The sequence below is a fragment of the Pteropus medius genome, unplaced genomic scaffold (genome assembly GCF_902729225.1).
Source record: "Pteropus medius unplaced genomic scaffold, Ma_sr-lr_union100, whole genome shotgun sequence".
In the NCBI taxonomy this organism is placed as follows: domain Eukaryota; kingdom Metazoa; phylum Chordata; class Mammalia; order Chiroptera; family Pteropodidae; genus Pteropus; species Pteropus medius.
Genome location: NW_024354500.1, coordinates 32144800 through 32164621, shown reverse-complemented (window position 1 = coordinate 32164621; position 19822 = coordinate 32144800). Strand labels below are relative to the sequence as shown.

The 19822-nt window shown below is 38.4% G+C and overlaps 1 protein-coding gene and 1 long non-coding RNA gene across 2 annotated transcripts in view; both read right to left on the bottom strand.

Moving 5' to 3' along the window:
• LOC120594922 (uncharacterized) overlaps positions 1–18628 on the bottom strand; it is a 21598-nt gene extending 2970 nt beyond the window's left edge. The window contains exons 1-2 of the long non-coding RNA XR_005650740.1: positions 10364–18628; positions 2159–2161 (exon numbers count right to left, since the gene is read on the bottom strand). This is a non-coding gene — a long non-coding RNA (uncharacterized LOC120594922). The remainder of the gene's footprint in view (positions 1–2158; positions 2162–10363) is intronic.
• Positions 1–19822, bottom strand: part of PKHD1 (PKHD1 ciliary IPT domain containing fibrocystin/polyductin) — a 411516-nt gene that overhangs the window by 303621 nt on the left and 88073 nt on the right. The window lies entirely within an intron of this gene.

Here is a 19822-nt window from a genome sequence, read left to right as displayed (position 1 = left end):
CGGAATGCACAGGTATGGAGCTTAGACGAAAACTGATTGTCAGTGCCTAAAGAATAAAGTCCAAATTCAAATGAACACATGCCCCCATCCCATAATTAGTCTCCCCAGCTTTATGTCCACTTCACCCTACACCTCCACGGGGATATGCACCATCCTCAAGCTTTACCAAAAGCTATGCTGTCTCCTACACATATCATGACCATGCTTATGCATATGCACCTTCTCTCCTTGGCAATGCAGTCATCTCTCAAGGTCTGACTCCATCTCTGTGATGACTTTCTCTGGCCCTAAGAAAATATTCTTTCCTTAGTATCTGCCCTGCACTCTGTTCTTATTGTTATTGTTGTCTTTTGTGGGCCATATTCATATTGATATTACATTAATATTTTTACCTGCTAGGTCATGAGCTCTACAAGAGTAGGGACTACATTATAATTACCTGTAAATTACAAGGCACTAGCACAGTATCTGGCACATAGTGGGCACTTATTTATAAGTTAAATAGACCAAATTAATTAATTAGACCAGTTATGTGAAACAGGCTGTCAATTGTGAATTACGGTGACACCAAAAAACTTTCTCTTGACTGAAATTTTAGCAATTTCTTTGTCTCTGGTAAAATTATTCAGCGTTTTTTTTAAAAGATTGCAGAATATATTTATTAAGGCATAACTCAAACTGCTGGTACTGTGTCTGCCAGCAGAGTGCCTCCTTACCTGCTTCAATAAATTGATAGCACTTATTTGTAATTTGCAGCTTCCATCTGCATACAAATAATTAATGTGCTAGAGTCCCTAAAATTGATTTTTCTCCTAAGTTAAATATTTCACCTACAATCTTGTTAGTGTATCAATTAATGAAGTTTTACTAAATTCAACCAATAAACATTTAAGCCAGGGACTGTGCTAGAGCCCGAGGATAAAATGATAAATAATATAATTCCCTGCTCTCAAGAAGCTGACTGTCTAGAAGAAACCAACATACGAGCCAATGTTTACAATGTCACACACACTTGTTTCTTTTTTTCAGAAGGGCAAAATCTGGATGTGTACAAGAGAAGGTAGAGAAGATAAAAACAAAAAGACAGTATTCTCAGGACTGCTTCCCAGATTATGATCCTACTTGCAGAAACATATAATCACTTGGCTTTGAAAAAGAAGACATGCAAACATCTAATACTCTGAACAATCCAGCCTACTCAACGTGATCTTATATTATTAAAATTTTTATCTGTGAGCCAACTATAAACAGTAACTGAACACACATCCATTTAAAGACTGTAATGAGATTCCTTTTAATTTCAGGATGGTGGACAGTTCACAATTAATGACTTTGTTTAGCATAGCAACATTTGTCCAAATCATTCAACTTCTTTAAAAATCAAACAAACCATTAGGAGGAAAAAGGGCAAAATTTCTTATTTCAGTAGAAAAGAGAAAAAGAGCCGTAATCTCTATTTGAGATGCATGCTTGCCCCTAAAAGAGAATAGCCATAAATCTTCAGAAGAAATCCCGGATATAACACCATCCCCTGATAAGCACACATCCTAAGTATTCTTCCCCCTCTGACTGAAGTCACACAAAAATTTTAGTACAACCCAAGTTCAAATTTTTCAAGAAAATTGTGGCCACAGAGCCCATTAAGAGAGGCTCGAAGAGATTCACACCTAGACCACCTCTGAGGCATTTGCCCTGGTTCCTTAGGCCCCCTGTACACACACTGAAACTCTGGGCATTGCTCACTTGGTGCCCTATCTTTGCAAGATTCAAGAAGAGAGCACAGTAAAGCGTACTGCTAGCAAAACTCAACATCAAAAGGGAGGCTAAGTTGATACTGAATTTGTAATTGTAGCTTAATTATTAATTAGTTTGTCATAGACTCTCGCATAGCAGGTCAACCCACAGTCACAACCACACAAGTAAATTCAGACCAGGTTAAAAAAAAATTTTTTTTCATTAATTTTTCAGGTAACCACAGGGGTTAAGAACTGGCCATGCTACAAATAATGAGGGTGCTTGCTTGTATTAATCTTTTAATTTGAAACTTGCTTATTGTGGAAACAAAATCTCCTTTTACATTTGTATTCAGACAAGGCTGGAAACAGCATCTGAACACATAATCGTAACACAGTGTGTTTCTCTTGCTCAAAAGCTGAACCTTCTGCCTTAACACTTTCACAGACTCCTCCAGGCCCGCTTCAAACAGACAAAACGCTCCTCCTAAAACTCAAAGAACATCGCAACACCTTTGTAATAGGCCTATTTCCCAAGGGGGGGGATAAAAGGACAAGGCAAATTAAGGGAAATGCAGAGTATAAACTTGAAACCCACTGTCAATAAAACCCAAAACAAACTTGAAGTGGAGGTGAAGAAAGCAGGGGGAGGAAAAGCAATGTTAAATGGTCATCTTTCTTCTTATTTTATTTGAGGAAGTTAAGTTTGCACAGCTCCTTACAAGCTGTCTTTGGCTAAAATCACTATTAATGAGCTTTGACATTTGAAATTTAACTGAGCATGAGCTAACAGCTTCCAGCACTGCACCACCCATGAAGGCAACTGGAAATATTTTGCTAGGGCCTTACAGTGTGTTTATTGAAAAGACACAGCTTTCAAGAGAAAGTGTTTATAGCAACCACTTTACCTGCTATCCCTGCCCTGTGATGTCTGTTTGGCTTCAAGGTTTGGGGGGTCCTCTTTAACTCCTTCTAGTCACTGCTCTAATTGTTTTCATGTCTAGCAGGAAAATGTTAATAAAGTTCTTGCTCTACAACAAACTGGAGTTATGAGGACAGATTTGAAAACTCTTGAGTTATGACAAAGGAGCAGGCCGCAAAGAAAAAGAAACAAGCCCATTCGGCTCATTAGAAAAGCAAAATGAAAATACTTATTTGTTGCGGCAATGCCATTAAAATTATCCTTTTCCAAATGAGAACACAGATCAATGAGGAAAGGAAGACAGCGTGAATTCTTTTTAGCTAAAATCCTGGTTCGCTGAAGAAAAGTGAATCCATTATTAACCAAATAGTTTCCCTAAGAGAAAGGCCTAGAAGCCAGCTATTCACTTTACTCCTCTTCGAAGAAGGCATTAGGCACGCGAGTTGTTTAAAAAAGTAGAGCAATGGAAGAGAGGGAATGAGCTTGAAACGAAAGGATTACTCCCACATACCCTACTCTCGCACAGTTTGCATGTTGTCAGTCTCCACCTCTGTGATATATTAAAACAAAACGAGAGCATCATTCTGAATATCATGCCATAGTCCTATGAACAATGCTCTGTGCTCAGTGATCCTGCACAGATTCTTAACCTTAAAATCTGCCTGGATGCCAATATCAGTATGAAGTTTAGAACCACTATTCTTTCCCTGAAGTCAGTATTATGCTGGAGAATTTAAGGGTATCCTTTGCCTGAGGCATACTTGGACTGAGTAAAAGTAAAAACAGAAATTATAACCTAATCGGGAATGCCTCCAAGGAATGCAGACAAAAGCTCAGTTACAAAGAAAAGGAAGTTCAGAATCTATGAACTAGAAATCACATATAATTTCAAAGTTTTTATTTACTAAACCAAGGTTGGCCCACCTCTAAAACACAAAGGAGGAAATGCTCAAGGATGACACCAAATCATGAAAATAATTCAGATGTTACAAATAGAAAAGTGAGAAAAATGAGGTAGACTCTTTTTTGTCATTACTAGTTTTTCCATAGAAAAGTCAAATATTATTGGATTTTAATTTTATTTAAAATACTAAATATGCTTCTTTATTCTCTTTATTCTCAAATGTTACATGATTACTAAATTATTTCTAAAAAGTCATACAATAGACAGTATTTTTTTAGATAATTGATAGTAGACATTAATAAATCAGAGCGTACTTTTTAGCTATGACTTAACACATGGCACAGGTGGCATCAACAATTTATTTTTCATCTTAGCATATTTTCAGTTATAAAAGTAAGAAAGTGAAGTGCAAACTTAAGGATAAATAGGCATAATTCTGTCTGGGAATCTGTGTAGCTATGATTATCTTGTGTCTTATGTTTAAAAGAAGAAACAGAAATGTAAGGAATAAAGAGCTTTCGGCTCTAGCGTTGTAGGAGCACTGTATTAGATCTTGATGGTGGAGAGATACATAGCTGGTCTCTCACAATCTCAGTCACAAAGACGACTAAAGAGAAATGGGGGCAGAGGGAGGGGAATATGTCACAATCTCCACTCATTAAAACCTCATGCACTTCATTGAGTGTCTTTCAAGGCTTTCCTCAGAATGTTTTACTCTGATTTTTCATATATCTCCATTAACATTTTGTTATCTTGTCAGCTGGTAAAGGAGAGAACAGAAGAAGCGATTAGAAGGAAGTGGAGGCTGCTGACAGCGACCAGATGTGAGAGCTGCGGTCTGACAGCAATGGCAAGGAGAGAACACATCAGCGGTCGTGGTCCATTTAGCAAGGAGCACACACCTTCCTGCAATTTCAATACTACCTAGGGTAGAGGTATTATTTTTAAAAAGTAAAACAGCTAAAAGTTATGCTAATGATCCAGAAGCATCAAGAAGACATTTGATTCTATTGCCTATACTCAATCAAAAAGGCAGAAAAGCCTTTCCTCTGTTTTAGAAGACAAAAACCAATATAAACATGGCTTGGTATTTTAAGGGAATTTTTTCAATTGCCCAGAAAATTAACTTCTACCTTATTCCTCATTCCATGAGGAAAACAGAAGAGTGAGGAGCTTGGTCCAGGAATGAAATTTGGAAATGCCATTCATTTAACAAATAGCAGTGCAACACCTACTAAATAGCAGGCATGGAGCCGGGTGCTTGGATCACCTCCCAGGGGCACCTAGTTGAACAGGAACCAAGTAGAATAGCAGGTAGTAGGTACGGCAGTGGGTACCGGGTTGGGGGAACCATGACACAGCGCAAACAGCAGAACTTGAAAAGCCCTCCATGGCTGGGGACGAGGCATGTGCAGTCTTAGACTCCAGCTGCTTCCTCACTCACTCACGTTCCCCCATTTTGATAGCACATTAAATCAATCTGAGTTTGGAAAATATGAAAATAAAAACCAAAACAATTAGAATACTCAGAGCTGAAGGCATGAGGCTGGGAAGCATGATAATGATGATAATGAAGATAAACATTGATTGAGCATTTATTAGATACCAGGAACTTCACTAAGACCTTTACTTCCATAACCTATTTAAACCTCACGACAACTTAATGAGGGGGTCTGTCTTACTAGTCCTATTTATAGATGAGAAAACTGAGGCTTGCAGAGGCAAAGTGACATGTGCCCAAGGACAAAATACCAGAAAGTGGTGGAGCCAGGGCTTCAAATCTCTGTTTTCAGACATCAGGAGCTTGTGCCTTAAAGAATAATCTAGACGAACATAAAAATGTGTCTCAACAGTGGTAAAGTTTTCAGAAATCTGAAATTATGAGAAAAAGATAGCCCCGGAAACAGAAAGATCTCAAATTAGACTGAACTGCCAATCAAAAGTTATACCTAATCCGTTTTCTTCCCTCAGTGGGAAAAGTTCTTTCTGTTCAGACTTCTTTTTCCTAAAAATGTGAACTTTCAGTATTTCTGATTCTGTGCAAGACCCTCAGGTCCCCAAATAATAGCAACTGTTTTATTCTACCAGTTGAAGAAAATAGGCTTTACATGCATTCAAACCTCAACTTAATCAACTATTTGACCTTGACAGTCACCTAATTATCTTGAAGTTCAGTTCCTCATCTAGAAAATAGAGATTTTTCCAAGGGCCATTATAGTGAGTTAACTAATATGTGTGAAGACTAAGTGCCTGACAAATAACAGGTGCTTAGTAAGTGTCACTACTCACTCCTTGTCTTTCTCATACTTTTCCTTAAACAAAAATAAGGAAAAGATAGATTTCTTAAGGTTCAGTTGTTGCATCACCATTTATGGCAGAAAAATTAAAATAAAAAATAAAACAAAACAAAATCAACTTTTTGGGTAATAAAATGTTCTATATATTTTATGTCACAGTTTATGCATATGTCAATGAACTATACACTGTGCATTCTGTTATATATAATTTATACCTCGATGAGAAACAAATTATTGACAAGATAAACTTTAATTTTAAATTTAGTACCTCAAACATATTAATTTTATGGGCAAACCAAATTATATAGCACATATTTTATGTCTTCATACTAGAAATTATTAAAAGCACAAAAAAAAATGCACTTTATATATTTTTTGTCCAGCCTTAAAACTTTTTTCATCCACCCTGCTCCCACTTTAAATAATTCTATGGAAATTTCCAAGAACCACCGTTTCATTTCTCTACTCTGCAAGTACCACATTACAGTGTTCTATGCAAGCCTTTGTCCACATTGCAGCCAACCACCACCACCACGCACCACTGGAATCCACACTGATATAAGAACTGTACGAGTTGAATGGTGCTTTAGTACTTTCAGAGGATTTTCACATCTGTAGACTCATTTAAATACCAAAAGCATTACAGGGAGATATTGTGAAGCACTCCTACCATCATGTACATGAGGTAAATTATAGCATGAGAGGTTAAGTCATGGACCCAGGCCCACTTTGTAAGATGGTGTTGGCGGAGATAGAACCCAAGTCTTCCAGCCTCATAGATTATGTTCTTTTCCTTATTCTGATGCCTGTGACATCAGGAAGAGGAAGGGATGACAAAGCAAGTCCTTCTATTTGCGCCAACCAAAGATGGCCCTGCAGTGCACTGGCTAGTGAAAAAGCCAAAGGAGTCACATTGTTAAACTCCTCTGGCCTTAGAAGAGTGTGCAATCTGCCTAAAATATACTTCTCTACTCTCTCCAGAGTTGCTTTTAAGGAACAATATTTTTATATCCAACATGACTCTTCTCAGAGGAGAACATTAATGCCATGGATTTACTCTGACCTTCAGGCCTCTTGCCATGGAACCAACATTTTACTTTCTACAGTCTATGTAGGGGGTGGGGGGGAAACTAGATTTTTCCAGGTCAATTAAAAAGAAAAAATATATACTAATTAAAGCCATATTCTTTTACACAACAACACCAACAAAAAACTATCTCAGTTTCCCTTTTCTTTTTCCCCTGCAAAACTTATTTCAAGGCTAAGATGAGCCAATTTAAGTTTCTATTATCATAAAATAGAATTCTGTTAGTGCAACAATACTGAGCAAAAGTAATTTTAATCTCGCTTTTCCAAAAGTATGCATTGGTGCTTTTGAAAATAACTATGCACTTGGGTACACCTGTGTATGTATATGTGTGTGCACATACTTGCACACGTACTAGTGCACATAGGGAGGAAAACAGGAGAGTTATTACAAAATCAAATTCACATATCTACCACGAATAAATTAATAATAGCATATTATGATGCCATATTTTTTCCATTATCTAGAGGAATTTTGTTTTGTATCTTTGACTCTTGAATTATCATTATTTTACAGGCAGAGTGGGAGTGCTAATTAAAGCCTATAATTTTACCTCTTCTAGAGATTTTTTTAAAAATCTTAACAATCCCAATCAGACCATTTAAAAAGTCCAAGGAAATAACAAAAAATATAGAATCTATAGCTACATCTGCTAAATTAGCTAGCATAGCTCAAGGTCTACCTTAATTTAAAAGAAAAGAAGAGAGAGGAGGACAGAAGAAGGGAAAGAGGGAAGAAAGAAAATATGGGAGGGAGGGGGAAAGAGAGAGAGGAGAGGACAGAGAAAAGGGAAACAGCAATTTCACTTATCCCGTCCATGCACCTAGCAGCTGCTTTTTTTGTTATTTATTTATTTCCTCCCCTTTTCAACTAGATCCTTTTTTCTCATTTAGTCCGACAGAGATTGTCCTCCTGGAGTGACCTTTTATTCTTTCCTTTTCCTTCACCCCTGCAGGCTATTGCCCTCGTGCCAGTAACTAGATAACACACTCTATCAAAGATTTTTTTAAAAAATCATTGGGAAGGCACTAGGGCTGATAGTGGCATCAATCGTAGCCTGACACGGGCTGGGGTCAACCATTTATCTCTTCACATAGCCTGTGGTTACTGCAGCGGCCATCTTGGCTTGCTACATCTTAACAACCTTGTGCAGATGTTGCCTTTCCCAGCACTGATAATATCTGCTCCCTGAGTCCTTTCCTTTACTCGTTTGGCATATTTCTTTGTTTTATTCTAGTGAACATTTTTTCATTAAAAAATTAGGGTAGGAATGAGTGAAGCCCCTCTCTTCTTTCAGAGCCCTTCCATACTCCAGGGCCAGAGATATAGTTATGGGTTGTGAAAAGAATCTTGGTTTTGGAACCCAAGTTTTCAAAATAAAATCGAAATACTTTTCTTCCTTAGTAAAATAAAGCTGTGTCCTTGAAGTTAAACTGAGTTCACTTGGCACTGCTCTAATTTCACTAGACATGAGATTTTATTGAAAGATTTCTTTTGACTAATTCAAATTTATTTCCCATACTACTTCATCCTTTTCCCATCTCATCTCCTCTCCACCTCCAACATATCATTTGTTATGATTTTCAGAAACTTATTCAGCAGGCAGCAGCAGGCTTAAGAGAAAGTTTAACATTAGGCAGACTACATTTCAAAATCCCGGCTCCAACACTATTAGCCATGGGAGTGTGGGCAAGTCTCCCAACCGTCAGAAGTATTTATTTTCTTATCTGTAAAATGGAGCGAATAATACCTACTCCACAATGCTGTAAAAATAATATACACAAAATAGCTGTATGTCATGTACCTGTCCCATATAAAAGGTCAATATACTATTTATTGCCTTGAAATTAATGAATAGTCACTTAGTTGCTCAGGAAATGGAATTTGATGGCATACCAAGCACAACCCACCTCATACACAAAAAACTTACCTTTCTCCTTAAAATTCCCACTTGCATATTTCCCTTTCAAAGGTAACTCATATAAAAGGGTCTTCAATTAATTTTTTTTAGAAAAAGTAAATAAGTTGATAGCTGTTGAAGGTGGGTGATGGGTACATGGGGTTCATCACGCTATTCTCTCTACTTTCATATGTTTGAAATTCTCTATAAAAATTGAGGAAAAAATGGCCCCAATAAATATGTTAGCCTGAATAGGCCAAATGTACCATTCCTCCAATTACACCACAGAAGTCTGCGATATCCCAATAAAGAATAGAGTCAATTATTCATGATGCTGAAAGGGATGGCTTCTTAAGACAGAATAAAAAGTCTTAAAATTTGTCTTAATGGTGGATTTTATGGTCAGATATATAATGACACATAGATATTTCACCCCATACATTGAACTTACCACACTTCTAAATTTGCTCATCTAATATACAGAGAATGTCTTTTGATTACTTCACAAAATTACCATACTTCTGCAACTAATGCCTGTAGACATGAAAATGAGGAGTTGCCATCTCTAAACTCTCCAGCTTGAAGGTTATAGGGGGAAAGGTACTGAAGAAATCTTCCTCATGACATCACTGACCAATATTTTCTTGGCCAGGATCAAAGCACCTGGATGCTGAAATTAAGTAGGATTTTTTTCTCTTTCCATTATTTTTTTTTTTATTTTCAACTCTTAGCAAGTATAATTTTTGTAATGAGATACAAAAGTGTTTTGTCTTGTTTTGTTTTGTACGTTAAAACACAAGTAATATTGTGCAGAGGCCAAAATAGTAGGAAGAGAGAAGCCGAAATTACAGAGTAATGTAATATTGGCAAGCAACTAAAAATTATGGAACTTCGGTATCTCCCACACAAGCACCTCTCATGCCTACCCTATAAGATGCTTGCCTCATTTTCCAGAAAATTTAGAAGGAAGATTCAACTAAACACTTTGGAACTATAAATCTGAGCTCCTGTTACTTCACTAAAACAATACAGCAAAGGAAATTATGAGGCTCTCTCTACTCTGCAAAATAAGTAATTTCTACAAAATGTTATTCCATTATTAAGATTTAATAAAAGAATTCAGAAAGATACCATGAAAATCAGCTGTGTCAAGCATAACTCCACCTCCACAACCTGGAAGAAAACCCAGGTAGAATATGGTAAAATTATTATGGTTTTAGAAGCCAAAGGCTTTCCCTTTGAAGTAAGAAGGCCTTTATGAGTAAACCATCCTTTGCATAACATTTCTCTGGTAAGAGTATGATTCTTTTGTGTTTCCCAGTGTCTACAGTCTCAATAGCAATTCTAAAATTTTCACAATAAAGTTTTGAGAACTGATTTCATTCTAGTGTCCCTCAGATTTAATTATGTTTACTTACGTGTACATTCCACAAAACTTAACCGTGTAGTAGTTACGGAGAAGATATAACTCCATGATGCACATCTCTATCTCACCAGAATAAACATGCGTGCACGCGCACGCACACACACACACACACACACACACACACACACACATACAGACACTTTCACTCAAATCACTACCAGAGCAGAAGGATACAGGAAGCAGAAAACCTCACTGAAAGAATCTAGAACACAAGCGGTAGGACCATGTCCTGAAAAAGGCAGGAGCTGGCAGGACCAATGGCAGATAGAGGGGTAGAACTAGCCCATGTCCACAGCTGAGGTTGAAGCTCAGGGGATAAATTTTAATATATCTCAACTTCCTCCAGTACCTAGAGATCTGCTTCCACAAATTCATATTGTACTTTCACGTATTGATCTTGGTTAATGTTTATAAAAGAAAACAGATCTTTTTTCTTTCTTGAACTTTTTTCAAAAGAAAATTAGCAGTAATAGCATAGGCTCTAGAATTCTTTTGTCTCTGATTCCCTGCTCTGCCACTTAAAACAAGCTACTAAACAAGCTACTAAAACTCTCTGAGCAATTTAATCTGTATATTGAAGATAATAATAATCTCTTCAAAGCTTCATTTTGAGAATTAAATGGAAAGTTCGAGCAAAGGGTTGCACTCAGTTCCTGACCAGATGTAAGCACTCAGTTAATATTACCTCTGGTAATACTAATATTACTAGTTAATATTAGTAGTAATAGTCGTAGTGTTTCTTCACAATAAAATACAAAATACACTTCTCTAGGTGGCATCGTACCTAGTACCGAAATACCCTATTATGTTTTTCTTTTTCTTTTTCTCAATCTTCCCAATTATATTTGGTTGTTTCATTTTAATGCTTGAGAATAACCGGTTTATCCAGGTGATGCGATGAATTCTATGAGCAGACGGGATTCAGAAAAGAAATGAAGAATTGCCTTCTTTTGCAGTGGTCCCTGGATTGGATGGGGTATAGTATGAAGATAAATTTAAGTGCTGGAATGGCTGTTCAAGAGATCTCACACAATCTCCTTTGTGAGAAGTTATCACTATAAAAGTTTTAGGATAATTTACCTAGACGAGGAACTGGAAACTGTCCCCCACGTGTTTTTGAGGCTCCGTTCAGACACAGGCACTGAAGGCTACAATGAATGTGAGGCCAGAGGACTCACACTGGAGCCCAAATTGCATGCCACATGGTGGAGTGAGGCTTTTTTCCAGGAACAATGCATTGTTAGCATGTAAGGAACGCTAACAAACTGCTATCTCGAATGTACAGAAACCTCACACAGAGAAGCAAGCTTGTCCTCTTACTGCACCATTCCTGCTCTGGGTTAAGAAGGCACAGCTTGTGGTGCTACTACTGCAAGGGTCCCAGTTCAAGCCTTCAGTCCCTGCCCCCATTAAAATGTAAAACCAGATTCCACCCATCACTGAGTGGCACCAGAGGACTGCAATTTCATCCAGCACAATTTTTATTAGCCTTGCAATTTCTTAATGGATTCCCCTGAGGGCTGGCTGGTAGAATCCTGAACTACCAGTCTGGATTTGCCACAGGCAGCTTAATAAACATGGCATGTGCCCCGTGACAACTGTCATAACATCCAACCAGGGTGCAGAAGGCAGAGCCGAAGGTTACAAAACCACCACTCACGTGGCAGGGAGGTGAGTGAGAAGCGTGGTGGAAATTGTAATCTGAAGGAAAAGGCTGTTTGCTGGGTCTGAGGTCCTTCCAGCCTGGCCAGAGTTCCCAGGAGCCAAGCAGGCAGCTCACCACCTCCTGCAATCAGTATCTTTTACACATCTCATCAGTGTCACCACTCCTGACATCTCATTATGCACCAGAGGTGGAAATGGACAGGTACGGAACATCCGAACTTTTCCTTTTCTTATTATTTCTGTGGCGCACCATGAAGCTGGGAGTTAATTAAGTCCTGTGGGACAGACAATCAGTGTCGTTTTTGCTGGGTTAAATTACATTATATGCAGATACAAAAAAAGAGAGAGAGAGAGAAGGAAAAAATAATCCCTCGGCTCTTTCCTGGTTACTAGAATACGTTAGAAATATAATGATTCCAAACTGGAAGCTGAAGTTGATAGCTCCTTAGCATACAAGATTTCTAATGAAGTTATATGACGAATCCACCAGGGACACTTAGAGGATCTCAAAGCACTCTTAAGAACACTTTTAAAGAACTTCTTTCCAACACTCTGAGATAAAGTCGATTAGGGGATGATAGTCAAGCTTGTACTATAGGTAGGAAAATTCACACAACCGGACTATAGGAGTGACCTTCCTTTGGATTTGTGAAATCTCACACTGAGAAGAAACCTTCAGGGGCAACGCAGTATCAGAGAATGTGAGAATGGAACTTTTCCCTTAAAATGATCTCGCCCAAAATTTTCCAGTGTTCCACAGGAAGCTAATAGGCGTGGTTGCATGAAAAAAATAAATAAATAAATGAGATCCTTCTGATCCAAGAAGTTTGGGAAAGGCTAGATTCAGCAGAGTAAAACTGTCTTTCTTTCTGCAGGACTCTCCAAGGCTGCAGCATGTCACATCGTGACTCGCAGAATGGAATCGAGTCTATATTATTTCCCAAACTTATCTGACCACAGACTCTTTTTTTTCCTAATAGGACATTCTTTATTACTAATTATCCACAGAACTCACATTGGAAAATGCTGATTTAGTCCACTCCCTCATTACAGATAAGGAAACAGATTTTTCCGAGGACTTGCCTATAATCGCAGAAGTGATTGCCTAATCATACAAAGCCTGGGTGACAGATCAGCCACTCTCAGACCACTGTATACACTGCCTCTTTCTATAACTTACCAAGAATCCAAAACAAGAAGAATCACCTATACTTCTTGTTAGTCAGTAAGGCATTTAGTGTGCCTCCACATTATGCATTCCTATCTTCAACCCTCTCAGCTGCGGCTTGATGCTCTTGCCTCAACATTGACCTTAACCTATTCGTATCTGAGCTCCAAGAGAACAGCATCTCTAACTGTTAGGACTCACCTGGCATTGGGCTACACTTCAGCCAGACTAGCATTCCAACTCTGATATGAGCTATCAGAGCTATCTCATGAGACAAAGTAGTAGCTATGAAATTTATAAAACCTCTTAACCACTCTACATTTCCTCCTGGATTAAATCTACACTCCTTAGTTGTCAAACTAAAAGCATCCATGTTTCTCAACTTTTGTTTCCAGTTACTCCATTCACGATTACACTCCAGCCAAATATCATTACTTATATATAAACCAAGTCTTCCCACCTCTGAGACTGTATAATACTCGTCTCTTCACTAGTGTACCTTTGCTCTTTATTGCCCTTATCTTTATAATCCTTATAAATTCAGGCCCAGACGAAACGCCACACTCTCTAGGGAATTTCCAGGTGATGATTTTTCCAACCAGAAGATTTCACGACTTTTATTTTCCACAGTAAACTACAAATACCTTTGTTGTTGCATTTATTATATTTTGCTTATAGTACAATTATTGAGTTTTTATATCTCACCTATCGAACAGTACATTCTACAAGGCAGGAGTTGTATCTTAATCATCTGTAGAATTGATGTAATTCTATCAAAGCGAATGCATAATTTTATCCAAGTCCTTCATAGCTTCACAGTCTTCTGTCATCTCTCAAAGTAGCCATCTGAAAATTCCATGCGGGGACTAATATAATGACTAGCACTCTGTGAGTGATCTATAAATAATATTTGAGAAAAATTAAAGCACAAGAATTTTATTTTCTTGGTACAGGCGTACCATGCCTTCTCTGCTGGTCATTTTACTCCATTCATTCAATGTATGTGTAAAGTCATCAGGTAGTGTCCTTCAAACTGATATTAATTGGTTCCAGGCAGAAACAGAACAAATATATTTGCTTCTTCTTGATTGTGCATACTTTTCCCCTCTGGGAAGGGAAAGAAGTTAAATGGCAATGCTCTCGGGTGACTGCAACTAAAGCTGTAAGCCCAACAGCCACGGTCCTTGCTTTTGACATTTACTCGCAGAGAGGCCTTGGTCAGTTGACTCTGTCTGCTCCACTCCATAAAAATAGGTATTCATCATACAGAGACACTGGGAGGTTTAATTAATATTTGTAAAATGTTTGGAAAGATCCCTTATGAGAAATGATCATTATAAGAGACCATTTCTTTCCCTAGATTGCTCTTTTCTTTATTATTAGAGGATGGTTGTCTTGCATAGAAGTGAATGATGAGCCATCCCCGCTGGGAGTTGGTACATCATAAAAACAACTACTGTCATTTTGAATCAGGACGATGCACATCACAAAAGAAACACAAAACTGACTTTGAGGTCCTGCAGGCTACTGAAGGTATGTGTGTTTTATGTAGTCATTATGCTTTCTTGTCTGCTTGTTTATTTGTTTGTTAAGAACAAACACTCTACTAAATTCTAGGGGAGGTTTACCAAATCCTTTGTTTCCTTTTCACTTAACCAACTTCCTTATACAGAAAAGATGCCTTGTTTTCATCTCTGTCAAAATTTCATGCATCGGTAATGTCTTAAGTTATAAAAAAGGACCAGTGAGAACAGAGGAAGAGGCCCTAGTTTAGAGCCATAAAGAGGAAAGTGAGGCCGTCGTGGTCGAGTGTTGGCTGACTCCTCCCCATCCCCCTCCAATGTCCATTCTCCAGCTTCCTTTCATCAACAGCCCCAAGGTTTTCTTTCCAAGCGTCACTACTTTCATATTCTTAGCCAGGTATCTGCAGTACGATTAGCTCTATTCTAAGGTTCACAATGAACACTAATTGGCCAGCAAAGTTTATCACCCTGTGCATAGAGCAGTGTGTCAAGTAACTCGGTTTAGACCAGTGCGTCACGAAGAGACATTTTTTGGAGACTTCTGAAAAAGAAACTTCCTATTTTTGAGACCATGCTGATAAAAGACTTTTTCATTCTTGTATGATGTGAAGAGGGGAACGACTAGCCTAGGAGCTATTTTGCAACCATCTGTGGCCACAGAGAAGCAATCTTAGGTTGAATCTGACCCTATGAAAGGAAGGGCAGAGACATGGAAAGAGTCATCTCATTAGTGAGCACTGAGCTGCTGGATCAAGCCATGCTTATGATTCCTGAGCTTTCTCATTCTGTGAGACTCTTACCATTTAAATCTCTCTGAGTTGTGTTTTCTCCCTTGTGAATGAGGTCTTCATAACAAGATTTTTAAAAAGTAAAATTTAAAGAGAGAAATAGGATATCATGAGTGCATGGGAAAATACCTGTAAATTATATAGAGCTATGGATATGGATATAGACTATAGATATAAATTATGCTCCATTTGAACAAATCTTCTTTATGCATGTGTTCTGGAATGACTCAGGAGGAAATAAACACAGTTAGCTTGGGAAGAAATGCCAGAAATAGTCATGTCTCCCTACTAAATCCCACAATATACGACAATACTGCAAAAGAAGGTGATTAATTTCTCAGCACTAGAAAATTCCACAGAGGATCTATAGGGCATAGGGACTGTGGGTAAGAATGGAAGCACACCACAGGTAAGAGTGAGGAAAGTGGGAAACCAGCGTGTTGAAAAAGGTTGATATTACCCCCACTAAATCCCATCAGTCCGTAATTTCTCCTAATGGTCCCATCTCACAGTCCAGCTTGTCATACCTGCCACGAAGAACATAAACCAGGTCATGAGTCTATGTGGACTCATAGAAGAAAATTAAAGATACCATGCAGATTGCAGTAGATTAACTAAAAGACTAAAAGTTAAAGATGCTATTGTTAGTCACTGTGTAAATTACCACTATCACCATATAGTTACAGATTGTATGCAATAACAAACAACCCCAAGTCCTCATGGGCACAATACAACAAATGTTTATTTCTTGCTCGCATAAAGTCCACTACAAATGTTGGCACTTCTCCAGGATAGAACAACTGTCCTCTATAAGTTGACTCCATGCTCTGGGTCATTTAGTCATCATGGCAAAGTAAAAGAGAGGGCTAGGGAGTCAAGCCCTTGACATTAAATGCTTCTACCCATATTCTAAGCAAGTCATATCGTCCATCAAACTTCAAAAGAGTAGGGAAGTGTAAAGCTTCCTTGTGCTCAAAATAGCTGAGAACTGGATATTGGAGAAGGCTATCGCAGTGAGGACTAACTGCAGAACTGCTATACATTCTCTTAGTTAAAATAAAGAAAGCAAGAGTTCTGGGAAATCAGTATCCATTAGTTTTAAGAGATTACTAACACTTGATTGGAAGTAAGGAAATTCTTCACCATTATTCCTTCTGTGTTATATCTGCATCTTTTATCAAGATGAGAATCTTTGGCAAATCAACAAAATTAAGACATGCCTTTCCTGTTTTTTGTCTTTATTTGTTTGCTTCTATATACTTCCCTTCTCCTTCAGCAAGAATACATTTCCTCCATTTTGGAGTAGCTAAAATGATCTCTTTGTGTATATTTTATGGAAAAGCTTCCATCATCCATGCATTCTTTCCTTGACTTGCATCGATGTTGAGTCCATAGAAGAAGGCAGCCTAAGAGATGCCCTGAACCACTGCTGGAGTAAGATCAACACTCCACCAGTAGCCTGCCATCAGCTTTGGCCAAGGACAGCAAGAGGCCAAAAGAGGTCCTGTGTAACCTTCTGACCAGTGGTTAAAGCAACCCAGGAAAACAGCAGAAAGACAGTAACTAAATGAGCCATTAAGCAGAGTAGGGCATATGTATCCTCCCTTGATTTGCCCAATGTTATTAGTTTAGTCCCCTCTAAGCTAGGATAAATTTGTAGGAAAAAAAGCAGAAATTTCAAAAATTATGCAGAAAAGCCTATGCTTGAAACAACCATTTTATAGACTCAGTAACAAGCTAACATCAATCCACCCATACAAATGATAACAGCATAAAGAGAATCTCCATTTCTGAGTAAGTTTTTATCAAAAACAATTTCAACACTCTCTTAACTCTACCAAACATCTCTGCTTCTCTCTCTCTGGTTTCCCTTCTCTTCTCCTGCAAAACAATTTCATGAGAGAAGGCAGTTCTTTCTCTCTGAGCTGAATGTCGATTTGATGAAGTCAGTTTCTATAATTCTATCATTGTTTGAACAACCACATTCTCTCTCATCTAAAATGAGATGTTTCTTCTTAGTCACTTTTACCCAAATTCCTTACCCTCAGGGCTCCAGTCTCTACTGCAACTATCTAGTCAAGGCTCCCCAGTCTTCTCTCACAAAGATATACATTTTAGAGGCAATATTGTAGCTCTTTGAGGAGAGAGCAGACCTCAGCCTAGTGGTATTAACAGCAAGGAAATTGGAGAAGTAGAGAGAGAGGCTAAGTGAATAAGATTTAAAAGAGGACATCGTTGGGGAGAAAACCCGAGCTTTCCAAATTAACTGTTGTATTTCAAGACTGAGATGTTATGTGCTGTTTCAAATAGAAATGCTATATGTATTAGATCAAAACTGCTAACATTTCATAGCTTTGGGAAAAATGTTTAACATATCTAGTAAGAAACCACATATCCAAACTCATAAAATTCATACTTCTCCCTCTCCCAACACAAATACAACCACACCATTACCACCACCATCACAATGTGAAAGCACACAGTCATACATGCACACACATGCATGAACACGTACACACACATACACACAAACTAGAACCTCATCTAATTTCTGAACCCATTCAACTACTATCTAAGGCCCTACCTGGAGACCCTCACGTCTGGGAAGAGAGCCTACTCATAGTTAGATGCTCTCAGTTCTCCATCAGGCTTCAGGGAGGTGGTGATTCACCATAATGTCTCCAGGAAATGAACTAGGAGAACTCTGAAAAACAAGCTCTTCTCTCACACGATGAATTAAATATACTGAAAATGTAACATATTCATATATCACAGTTTTCACATTCCATTGCTAATGATTTCTATATAATCCTCCCATGTCACTGAGAGAGAAACTGAGACCTGAGATTACAAAACTGAGTTGTCCAAGGCCACTAAGGAGTCAGCAGACAAACAAAGTCGAACATTTCTGGTTCTTCATTCACCGAGTCTCATTCCCCTGCAGAATCCAAAGACCCCTAATACGGTTCTACTACCTGAAGCAATTTCACAGCATTCATGCCTATCTGCAGGCTAGCTCAAGTCCCATATTTGGAAAGGTTCAGAAGAAATCTGATTACTACATTTCCGCACTCAGACCCAAAAGAGCCCACATATTTCTGCATCGTATTAGCTTTCACTGAGAAAATTCCACACAGTATTTATTTAGACCAGGATGGCTTCAATTTACAAAGCTGTACTTTGGGAGGAAATAATCATGTCATGTCCCAGTGGGACTGCCCTCTGCCTGTCAGTAATAGAGTTGTTGTCACAGGGCTAATACAGCTCACTGTTTTCCACCGAGAACAGAAACTGTTATTTTAAGTTAAAAATTAAGAGCGGTTTACGTGAGATGACTCAAACTCAAGTGTGGTAATGTAGCAATTACTCAGTGCTACTATAATAATGAGGAATGATAAGGACTTTTTTTGGCCAAAATATGACAGTCTTCAAAACCATAGCTTCATTTATTGTTCACATACCTTAGTGCAAGGGTAATAGGCTGATGTCATGAACTCATTTAATACAAAGAGTCTCTGAGAAACTGAGAGGTACAATTAATTTGTTCAGATAAATTTAAGCCTGCATGCAGGCTAAATGTTACCTGAATTCCCTCTTTTTAATGGAAGAACAAGACAGAGAAGTGAACAATGTCTTGGGTTCAAAAAGCGGCAAAGTCTCTTTCCACAGCAAGTTCTGGTTATGATAACACCATAATAAAAGAATGCCATAAATTTTAACACCCTAGCTTTGCATAACAGTTTGCAGGGCACTCACACATTTATTACCTTTCTTAATTGTATACTCCCGATGTTATATAATAAGTAGAAGGCTCAGCCTCAAATCCAGTTTCATTCCAGATCACAGGCTCATATCTACGATGTCACGATGTCTTTATTGGGCTCTTGGGTTCCTACCACTACTGCAGGTATTGTCGTCCTGTATCCCAAAGCTGGAAGTCAGGTGGTACTAACCTTAATCAATTGAAAGGTTAAGTGACTTGCCACACATTCAAGTCAGTCAGGGACATTGCTAGAACTAGAAGCTGGGCCCCAGGAGTCCAGTTCACTGTGTATCCTGTTTGTCTCTGCTCTTTGCCTAATTATCCCTTTCAGATATGAAACCATCTGACTTCTCAACTACCCCTGTCCTCACAGTAGGTAATGGGTATACACTAGGGGTCTTCTTTTACAGAGAAAATGCAGGCACAGGGACTCAGTAAGTTTCCTCCAGGTCAGCGGGGAATCACTGAGTTTCTACATCTTAGGTCCCTGGCCTAATGACCAGCTCAACCCTGCTTTAAACAGAGCCTCCCTCCACAGGCACACAACCCTGAAGAGACACACTGACCAAAAGATGTGGTTTAAAAGGAATGAAAGGAAGAAGACAAAGAAGAGAAGAAAAGGAAAGGGAGGGGAAGTGAGTTGGGG